The sequence below is a fragment of the Suricata suricatta genome, chromosome 12 (genome assembly GCF_006229205.1).
Source record: "Suricata suricatta isolate VVHF042 chromosome 12, meerkat_22Aug2017_6uvM2_HiC, whole genome shotgun sequence".
Lineage (NCBI taxonomy): Eukaryota > Metazoa > Chordata > Mammalia > Carnivora > Herpestidae > Suricata > Suricata suricatta.
This window is the reverse complement of record NC_043711.1, coordinates 25,660,217-25,670,317: the sequence shown is the minus strand read 5'-3', so window position 1 is coordinate 25,670,317 and position 10,101 is coordinate 25,660,217. Positions and strand designations below refer to the sequence as shown.

At 47.2% G+C, this 10,101-nt stretch overlaps 1 protein-coding gene across 1 annotated transcript in view; it reads right to left on the bottom strand.

Moving 5' to 3' along the window:
• Positions 1-4,568, bottom strand: part of KCTD6 (potassium channel tetramerization domain containing 6) — a 14,338-nt gene extending 9,770 nt beyond the window's left edge. Inside the window, exon 1 of the mRNA XM_029918767.1 lies at positions 4,072-4,568. The gene's annotated coding sequence lies outside the window, so the exon portion shown is untranslated. The remainder of the gene's footprint in view (positions 1-4,071) is intronic.
• Between the last annotated feature and the right edge of the window lie 5,533 nt (positions 4,569-10,101).

The window sequence follows — 10,101 nt, the reverse complement described above, 5'->3', positions numbered from 1 at the left end:
CGGAGTTGCGGCTCCTGCCGCCGGGCGCGGGCGGCGCCTTCCCAGCAGAGCCGCGGCTCCTCGAGCGCGAGCGCCCCCTACCGGCGGCGCGGCCGGGAGGTCAGAGGACTAAGAGGCCGGAGGAACTCAGCCTGGGCCGCGCGGTCAGGCTGGCTCCGCCGCAGTCCCGAAAACCCGCCCCGAAGCCTCAGTCCCGCCCCCTCGGCTCCACCTCCGAAACCCTGGGCCCCGCCCAGAACCCGCCTCTCGGTCCCTCCTCCGCCCGCAGTTTGGAATCAGCCCAGCCCCCGGCGGTCTTCCCTGGGTCCTCCGACCTAGGATCACCACAGCTGTTTCTCTTGTTTCACGAACACGTTTGGGGCCCGGACCGTGTACGGCTACCACCAAGAAGGAAGAGGGTCCTAATGAGAGGAGAAAACAGACAAGACCCAAGGAAACAGCCAGGCGGCAAAATAAAGACAAGTTGTGATTCTAAGTGTTGTAAGGTATAGGATTTGAGGAATGACAGAATAAGGGGAGGGGGTCCCTGCCTCAGACTCGGTGGTGGCTGGACGCCCGGGCGTGAGGCCAGAGCACCTTCTGGCCTTGCCCTCCGTGGAGATGGGGTGGAGAGGGGCAAGCCACCCAGTGATAATGTCACCCATCTGGCCTGGTGGGCCAGGTAGGGAAGGGTAGGGAAGGGCAGCCAGGCCCCAAGGGTCAACAAGGGCAGTCAGAGCTGACTTCAGCAGAGAAAATGACCAGTGCAAAGGCTCTGAGGCCCAAAGGAGCTGGCCCTACTTGAGGCTAGCACCCATATTGTCCTCAGTTCACCGCTATGGAAGTCAAGACTTCTGATGGTTGGAAATTGCGTAAAGGCTCAGAGCTAATTGATAGACTCCTTCAAAATCCCTTCTCTTCCTGCTAACCAGATCTCTGTCCCCTGCCAGGCAGGATCAGGTAAATGATACTGGTTTTGTCCTTTCCCCTTCTCAACCAGGATAACCTCTGGCCTTAGAGATGCACCTGCTTTCATACCTGCATGTGTCCTGAGTTGCTCTAGGGTTTATCAGCATGATCCTCACAGTCATATCTCATGATTTCGTTTGTCTCTGAAAACTCAAATCTATAGGTTAAATAAATGGCATATGCTTCTCAATATGACTGTGTGCTGTATTATCATATTCAAAAAGACTAGATGAAGATACAGGGAAATGTGTATGAAAATAAGCCATGCACAAATTGGTATATGTGATATAATCCTAATTTTATGTTTTTGTTTTTTGTTTTTTGTTTGTTTTTTGAGAGACAGCCCAAGCAGGGGGGTGGGTCAGAAAGAGAGGGAGACCTGGAATCCGAAGCAGGCTCCAGGCTCTGAGTTAGCTGTCAGCACAGAGCCCGACGCGGGGCTCGAACCCACAACCCGTGAGATCATGACCTGAGCCGAAGCCGGATGTTCAACCGACTGAGCCACCCAGGCGTCCCCTAATTTTATGTTTAAAAGCACAAATAGGGGCGCCTGGGTGGCTCAGTTGGTTGAGCGTCCGACTTCGGCTCAGGCTCACGATCTCATGGTTCATGGGTTCGAGCCCGGCATCAGGTTCTGTCCTGACCACTAGCTCAGAGCCTAGAGCCTGCTTCAGATTCTGTGCCCCTTTCTCTCTCCACCCCTCCCCTGTTCATGCTCTGTCTCTCTCTGTCTCTCAAAACTAAATAAATGTAAAAAAAAAATTTAATAAATAAAAGCACAAATATACATAGACAAAAATTTTGAAGAAAATACATCAAATCATTGATCATAGTTCTCTTGTTGGTAGGATGGAAATGCTAGTGGTTTATTCTTTTTCTTTTTAATGTTTATTTTTGAGAGAGAAAGACAGAGCATGAGCAGGGTAGAAGCAGAGAGAGAGGGAAACAGAATCTGCAGCAGGCCTCAGGCTCTGTCAGCACAGAGCTCAATGTGGGGCTCAGTCCATGAACTGTGAGATCATGACCTGAGCCAAAGTCAAATGCTTAACTGACTGAGCCACCCAGGTGCCCCAGTGATTTATTACTTCTTAATGTACTTCTGAATTTTCTATATTTTCTAGAATGCACAGATATTGAATTTTTAATCAGAAAATACAATGAATTTTATTTTTTACAGAAAGAAGGACAAAATTAACCAATACTCAGATCTTTAGGATTTGATGCCACTGAAAATCCAGAAACTGCCCCTGGCTTACTGGTATCCTTAGAGGAGCCATTTCCCTTCTTAGGGTTTCTATTTCCTCAACTAAAAACAGAGGAACTAATTGTGTCAGATGTTTTCTCAGAACTATTCCTATGTATCTCTTAAAATTTTTAGCTATTATAAATTATATTTTCAAATCCATATTTATATTTGTGATTATTGAAATGTGATTAGTTTTTATATAATAATCTTGTATTCAACAAATTGAACTCTTTTAGTTCTAATAAGTTTATAGTCTCTTGAATTTTCTGTTGAATAATCATAGAGTCAGCAAGCAATGACATTTGGTATCTCCCTGTCCAGTCTTTATTCCTGGTCCTTGTATTACTGCACTAAAATCTTCAGCACAATGTTGGATAGCAAAGATGACAGTGGGCATTTCTATCTTGTTCTTGATTGTTTCCAGTATATTACCCTTAAAAATAGTGTTTGTTGTAGATTTTTGATAGATACCTTTTATGAAGGTAAGGAAGCACTATTCTACTTTATGATGAATGGCTGTTGAATTTTATCTAGGGTGAGACTTTCCCCCCTAATACAGTCGTGGATTTTATTATATTAAGCCTGTCCGTGCATTCCTGGAATAAACATACCTTTGAGGATGCGTGATGATTTTGTGATGATTTTTTTCAATATAGTGCTGGATTGCACTTGCTAATATTTTATTTAGGGCTTTTGTTTATGGTTTTATTTAGGGTTTTTATTTGCATCCTACTTATTTCCTACTAATTTCCCCCTTTATTCTCTCCTTGTCTGGTTTTGCTATCAAAGTTACATGAGTTCATAAAATAAATTAAGGAGTGGGTGCCTATTCACTATACAGCTTCTATAAGACTGGGATTTTCTGTAGTTTGGATTTTCTATAGGATTCTCCTGTAAACCATTTTGGTTTGGGACTTGGGGGTGGAAAGTGTTTATACTGACACTCCAACCCACAGTATTCAGTCTGGCCTCACTCTCTCCACCTAAATAGCTCTTGTGGGGCCACTAGGAATCTCTTTGTTGCTGAATCCAAAAGAACCTCCTCAGATCTCCACACACCTCCCCTCCCACCCACCCCCACCCACCCCCAGATGCTGTTCACTACCCCCTCCAGGAGACAGCCTCTTTCCACTCCTATTCTAGTTTCCCTCCTTTCTCTGCAGGTCCGCCTTCTCAGGGAGATGCTCCTCCTCTTGCTTTACCTGCCTCTTCTGCCCAGGTGTCCTGCTTAGGCCACCCTCTCCTGTCTACCCATCTCTGTGGACTGGCTCAGCCACCTCTGTGGATTCCGTTATTGTCTCTAAACCGAAAGATTCCCAGATCCATACATCCAGCCCAGGCCTCTCTCCCGAACTTGACCTACAGATGCTGCACTATTCTATGGCCCCTACTGTGTGCCAGGTATGGTGCTAAATGTTTCTACTCTCCAGGTCATTCTCTGTTGCCACATAATAAATCACCCCCAAATGTAAACATTTCTTTTTTTTTTAATATTATTATTTATTTTGAGAGAGAGAGAGAGCACATGAACAGGGGAGAGGGAATAGAAACAGAGAGAGAGGGAGGGAGAGACTCCCAAGCAGGCTCTGCACCATTAGCACAGAGCCCAACATGGACCTCAAACGCACGAATTGTGAGCCAAAATTAAGAGTTGGACCCTCAACCGATTGAGCCACCCAGGTGCCCCAACCCATAAACATTTCTTATCTCAGAGTTTCTACAGGTCAAGAATTTGGAAGCAAGATGGGTAGATAGCCCATCTTACAATCTAGATGTCAGCCGGAGCTGCATTCAGCTGAAGGCTTGGCTGGGGCCAGTGAATCCACTTTCAAGATCACTCAGGTAGTTTTTAGCAGGAAGCAGTAGTTCCTCCTCACCTGAGCCTCTCCCGACAGCATGGCAGCTTGAGGTACTCCCAGCATGAGTGATCTAAGAGAGAAAAGACAGAAGCCACAGTGTCTTTTATAATGTAGCCTTGAAAATGACATACGTGTAGTCTCTTGGTCTCACAGACCAGCCCTGTGACGGTGAGGGACAGCACCACACAGGGATGTAAGTACCAGGAGGTGGGGATCCTTGGGTTTTTGCCTGGGGCTCCTCACCACACCCTTACAACTCTGAGGACAGATTATCCACCTCATCCTGGCATACAGACGAGAAAACTAAGGCAAGGAGAGGTAAAGTCATTGATGGGGCCACACGGCCAAGGTGAGAAAAGAGATTTCTCTTTCTGCTGGGCTCCCCCCTGGTTCTCTCCTCCTGCACACCGTTCTCTGATGGCCCACCACCAGTTTCTTCACCATCTCCTCGTGCAAACCCCAACCCTGTCAAGTTGCCACCCCCAAGCCTCTCAAGTCCCCAGCTCTGCTCAGCAAGTGGTGCCACCGTCCTCCCATCTGTCCAAACCAGAAGCTTTGAGTCACGCCTGCTCCTCCCACCCACTCACTTCCCAGTGCCGGATAACCCAGGCCTGCCAAGTCTTCCTCCTCAGTGCAGCCCGCACCCATCTCTCCTTCTCTCTCTCCATCGCCACCACCATCGCGCTGGGCCAAGCCACGGACTTGCCTGCCCTGGACATCTGCAGGAGCCCTCTCCTGCCTCACCCTCGTCTCTGCCCCCACACTACCCATCAGTCCTCTTCTCTCCAGCATGAGTCACCTGTAAGAACACAAAGCTGGTTATATCACCCTGCCTGCTTTAAACTCCTTCAGTGGCTGCCACTGCTTTCAGGATCCTGCCCAAATTCCCTCCAGTGTGATCGGGCCCCTGCTCACTTATTCAGTCTCTTCTTCTGCCCCTCTTCACCCCAGCCTCTCTGGTCACATTTGAGTATGCAGGACACCACTGGGCTTTTTTTTTTTTTTTACTTTAAGCCCTCCCTTATGTCCCTTAGTCCAGAACATTCTTCCCTCCAGCCCTCAGCATGCCTGTCTCTTCACCCTTCAGCATACTGTCATCTCCTAAAAGAGGCCTTTTCTGACCTCCCAGCCAAGCTGATGTCCCCAGCTGTAACTCCCAGTTACAGCCTGTCTTCTCTCCCCACCTCACTGCCTCTCAGCTGAACTGTGAGCACCCCGGGAGCAGAAGCTGTGTCCATCTGGCTCAGAAGAGCACCCCGTAAGAGTACAGTGTGTGCCTGGTACTTAGTACGGACTTAACGACTGTGCGCTGGTTTGGTGCGTTCTCTCCACCCCCTCCCTCCCCCCTCGCACTCTAGCCACTGGACAACATTCAGTCCCTTCAGTGAAGCATGGGGTCCCTCACCTCCAAGTCTTTGTTCATGCCATTCCCTCTGCAGGGATGCTCTTCTCTCCTGTCCCTCTATTTATTCAGCTAACTCCTATATGTTCATGAGGAAACTAGGATTGCCAGATGTAGCAAATGAAAATACAGGATGCCCAGTTAAAACTGGATCTCAGATAAACAACAAATAATTCTTTTAGGAAAAGTACGTCGCAGATATTGCTTTAAATCCAAGTGCCCTGTATTTCATCTGGCAGCCCCACAGGAGCAGCACCAGTTCCGCCCTCCTCTGGGAGATCTCCCTGAGCTCCACCCCTACCCTCTCAGGTCTGCTCCCCCCACCAACAACTTGGGCTCTCAAACCACCCCCATTTACCCCCCCACCCCCCCCACCCCCCGCTAAGCATAAAGCTCAGTCTGTTTTGAAACTGACTTGGAATGTGACTTCTTTGACAGAGAAGACAGTGTCTCAGTCTTCATCCAAAGTGAGCTTTCACCTGGGACAGCCTTGCCACAGGAAATGGCCAGCAAGGTTTACTGAGTGGAGACGTGAAAGGGCACAGGGGCGATAAAGGTAAAGAAGATGGAAGGAAAAAAGGAACGAGCAAATGAAACAGCCCAAAACCCAGGATGAATCTCTGGGATGATTACCCACAGTGGGGAGCTCTTTTTCCCACTTCTCCTCCACCCCATGCCTTGTCTCTGTCACTTAGGGCCCCTACCCACCCAGCCCCAGCTTCAGGGAGCCTTAGGATTGGAAGAGCAGAAATGCAAAAAGGAACAGTCTATGTCCCTTTAGGGGTTTTTCCAAACAGTCCCTTGAGCATTCAAATGGGAGGGCCAGTAAGGTACAGGAAAGGGGGTAGGGGGGAGTGTATACCTCAGCCATAAATTGGAAAGAGGCTGTGAGGATCCCCTGCATAGGGAGCTACCCCCAAAGGTTGAGGGGTGCTGCTCTACTGCTCAGAGAGCTATTGAAGTCCAACCAGACCACCTGGGGACCAAACCTACACTCAGCCCACCTGTTGCATTCCATATACCTCCCATACCCCTCCCAAGCTGGGGACAGTCCCTAAGGACCCCAGGAGGTAAAGGGACCCTATAGCACTAATTGCATAGATCATCCAGACCCAAAACATTGCTGAACTCCTGCCAACTACCCCTCCTAGAGTATTCTGAACAGCCAAGGAACTGGCCAATGGAGAAGTCCTGTGTTGCTGCAGAATCCAGTCTCCTCTGTGTGTGTGTGTCTCCCTTTCTTGCCCTCAGTGCCCTTTGGTTCTTATACAACTGGTTTCACTGGGCTGAGGTTCTCTTGAGGCTGCTAAAAGGTGTTCCTTGGCCTTTTACTCACTGGCTGGCCCAGTTGAGAAAGACATTTCTGAACCCTCTCCCCACTTAGCCCCTGGGGACGAGCCCTGGTCCCTCTAAACACTTGCCGCAGCCTCTAGGTCACCCCTTTGGCACAACTGACCCTTGCAGCCAGTACTTTACAATGCCTCCCCCACTTCCAGCCATGGAGACGCTTTGGTAAGTTTGATGAGAGCATTTTTCCTTTTTATAAGGTTTCTAATTACCTATTATTTCTGATCTTCTCTTTAATCAGCTCCCAGAACTCTGCCAGGAGCTACAGAACCAGGGAGAGGAAACTGGTTCTCACCAGTGTTGAGAGAAAGGCCCTGTGGTCCTTGGATGTCCCCATTCTCTTCACCATTATGACTCTGTAATTAGAGAGAATGGATCTGACATTAGACCAGGAATCAGAAGCTCTGGCTTTTGTCTTTAGTCTCATGAGTGTCTCAGTGTTCCACATCTGAGAATTTTATGGGCCTTAAGAGTCCAAAGGGAATAAAGCTGCCTGACCATAGCCTGGGCAGCTGGCATGCAGGAGGCAAGAGAAGCCCAGATTCTGAGTCCTCCTCCTCCCTGACAGCTCAATGTTCGGAACGCCTGTCGATAGCACATTTCAGGCCTTGGTTGTCTTCCCACCTCACTTTTTTTTTTATTATGATCATTCAATTTTATTTTATTTTTAATTTAAATCCAAGTTAGTTAAGGGGCGCCTGGGTGGCTCAGTTGGTTAAGTGTCCGATGTCTGGCTCAGGTCATGATCTCATCGTTTGTGGATTTGAGCCCCACAGTGGGCTCTGTGCTGACAGCTCAGAGCCTGGAGCCTGCTTCGGATTCTGTGTCTTCCTTTCTCTCTACCCCTCCCCCACTCATGCTCTGTCTGTCTCTCTCCAAAAATAAATAAACATTAAAAAATAAATAAAATAAAATAAATCCAAGTTAGTTAAGATATAGTGGAACAAAGGTTTCAGTAGATTTAGTGATTCATCACTTACATATAACACCTGGTGCTCATTCCAACAAGCAACCTCCTTAATACTCATCACCGATTTAGCCCACCCTCCCTCCCAACAACCCTCCCCCATCCCACACACCTCATTCCTAATCCAAACCACTTCCTCTGCCTGTGTTTGTTAGCTTAGCAAGAGCCATAACCACTTGTAAACCAGAGCTCCTGCCTCTTCTGCTGTCTCTTCCAGGGCCCTCTGGCCTCTCCTTCCCCAAGGCCTCTCTTTCCATACATCTTCCTGCCCAAATGCCCATCCCCTGACTCAACCTAGTGAGGGGGCATCCATGCACCTCCCACCTATCCAAATGCATCCCTTTTGTCACAGTCTTTCAGGTCTCTGTCTGAAACATGGTTGTATTACCTTTAGAGAGCTCTTATGTTCACACAGGGTGGTAAAAGTAATATTGGTAAAGCTGCCATAGTATGAGATCTGTTAACGTTCCAGGAGCTTCTGAAATAAAAGGGTATGATTAAAAGGCAGGAATGCTATTTTAAACCTATTAAAATGTCCCTCGGGTTTCTTGATGAAGGTAGGGGTTCAAACACCTCAGTGGCTAACAGTGGATCCATTGTTATCCCAGCAAAAACGAGAGCATCATGGAGAGAAGTAACTATAGTAACCGCGTGAAGAGCCACGATTCGGGCTTTAGAATTCTGTTACACATGTCACTTATTTCCTGTCACTGACGTCAGGTCCCAAGACATAGCAAAGCACACGGGTGGGACCCCAGCTTTCCCTCTGGCTCTGTCACTCACCAGCAATGTGGGCTTGGACCCACTCAGGAGCCCCCAGCCTCAGTTTCCTCAACTCTAAAATGGTATAAAACAACTTCTTGGCAGGGTTGTTGTGACAGTGAAATGAGACAATTAAAGTATGAAAAGCTCTGATAATGCAGTGCCTAGCATGAAGTTGGCACACAATAAACTGGTAGCTCCTATTATAATAACTAATTGCTACACCACTGATTTGAAAAGATAAATATAGAATTGAAACGCTGGCAGGCAGCAGGACTGGGCTGAGAGAGGGGACATTTTGAGACTGAAGATTTTATTGTTCCACCAAGGCCTCTTCAAACATCCATTTGTTTTGGTTGCAAGTTGAATACTGTCCACATTGATAATTGCTATGAATAATTAAGAAACAATGGCTTCCGCTGACATTCTTATAGCACTGGTGCGATTAGCTAAATATATCTTTTCATAACCCTTTCTGAACTAAGACACATAAAACATGAACCTTTCACATCATAAAACTAAGTTGGCAGGATGATGTCATTACACACAATAATAAACAGGAAAGTAACAACTTTTTATTGGGAAGTTACAATACCCCCCCTCCACCTCCCCACCCCCCACATATCTTGGCTGATTTTTTCTTCTCTCTCTTGCTCTTTTTTAGTAAATCTTGTTACTGGGTATAATGTTCATATAGGAATACGCACAAGGCATAAATGAATGGTTTGATGAATTTTCACAAAGTGAACATACTCTTGTAACTAACACCCAGATCAAGAAACAAAACAATCACCGGGACTCCAGAAGCCTCCTCAGGCCCCCTCCTGGTTGATCCTTTCTTTTCTTGTTCTCTTTCTTCTTGGGGATATAATTTATAAACCATAGGATATACTCATTTGAAACACACAGCTTGACGAGTCTGTCTAAAGTCTTACAGAGGAGCAACCATCACCACTATCGGCTTAGAATTCTTCCAGGCTCCCAACACTTCCCTGATTCCTGTTCAAGGTCAGTGCCACCTGCGTCCCTAGCCCCAGGCAACCGCTGATCTGCTTTCTCTCTCTAGAGTTTTGCCTTTCCTAAATGCTAATGAAAGTAGAAGCATACAATAGTAAACATACCATCATAGTTTTGTGTGTTTTACTGGTTTTTCATCCTAAAATATAGATATAAATGTGGCAAAATTAGTGGGGTTTTTTTAATGCTTTTTATTTATTTTTGAGAGACAGAGAGAGACAGTGCGAGCAGGGGAGGGTCAGAGAGAGAGGGAGACACAGAATCCGAAACAGGCTCCAGGCTCTGAGCTGCCAGCACAGAGCCCAACGCGGGGCTCGAACCCACGAACCGTGAGATCTGACCTGAGCCGAAGCCGGACGCTCAAACGACCGAGCCACCCAGGCGCCCCAATTAGTGTTTCTTAAGTGTGCCCCATGAAATAACTTTAGGTGGCACATAGACAACTATTTGATTCCTTAATTGTGTATTTTTTCTAAGATATATGAAAGCACCTAGCACATCAAGCCTTTGATGTCACAGACACTATTCCTTAGATCTAGAATAGAGTTAAAAA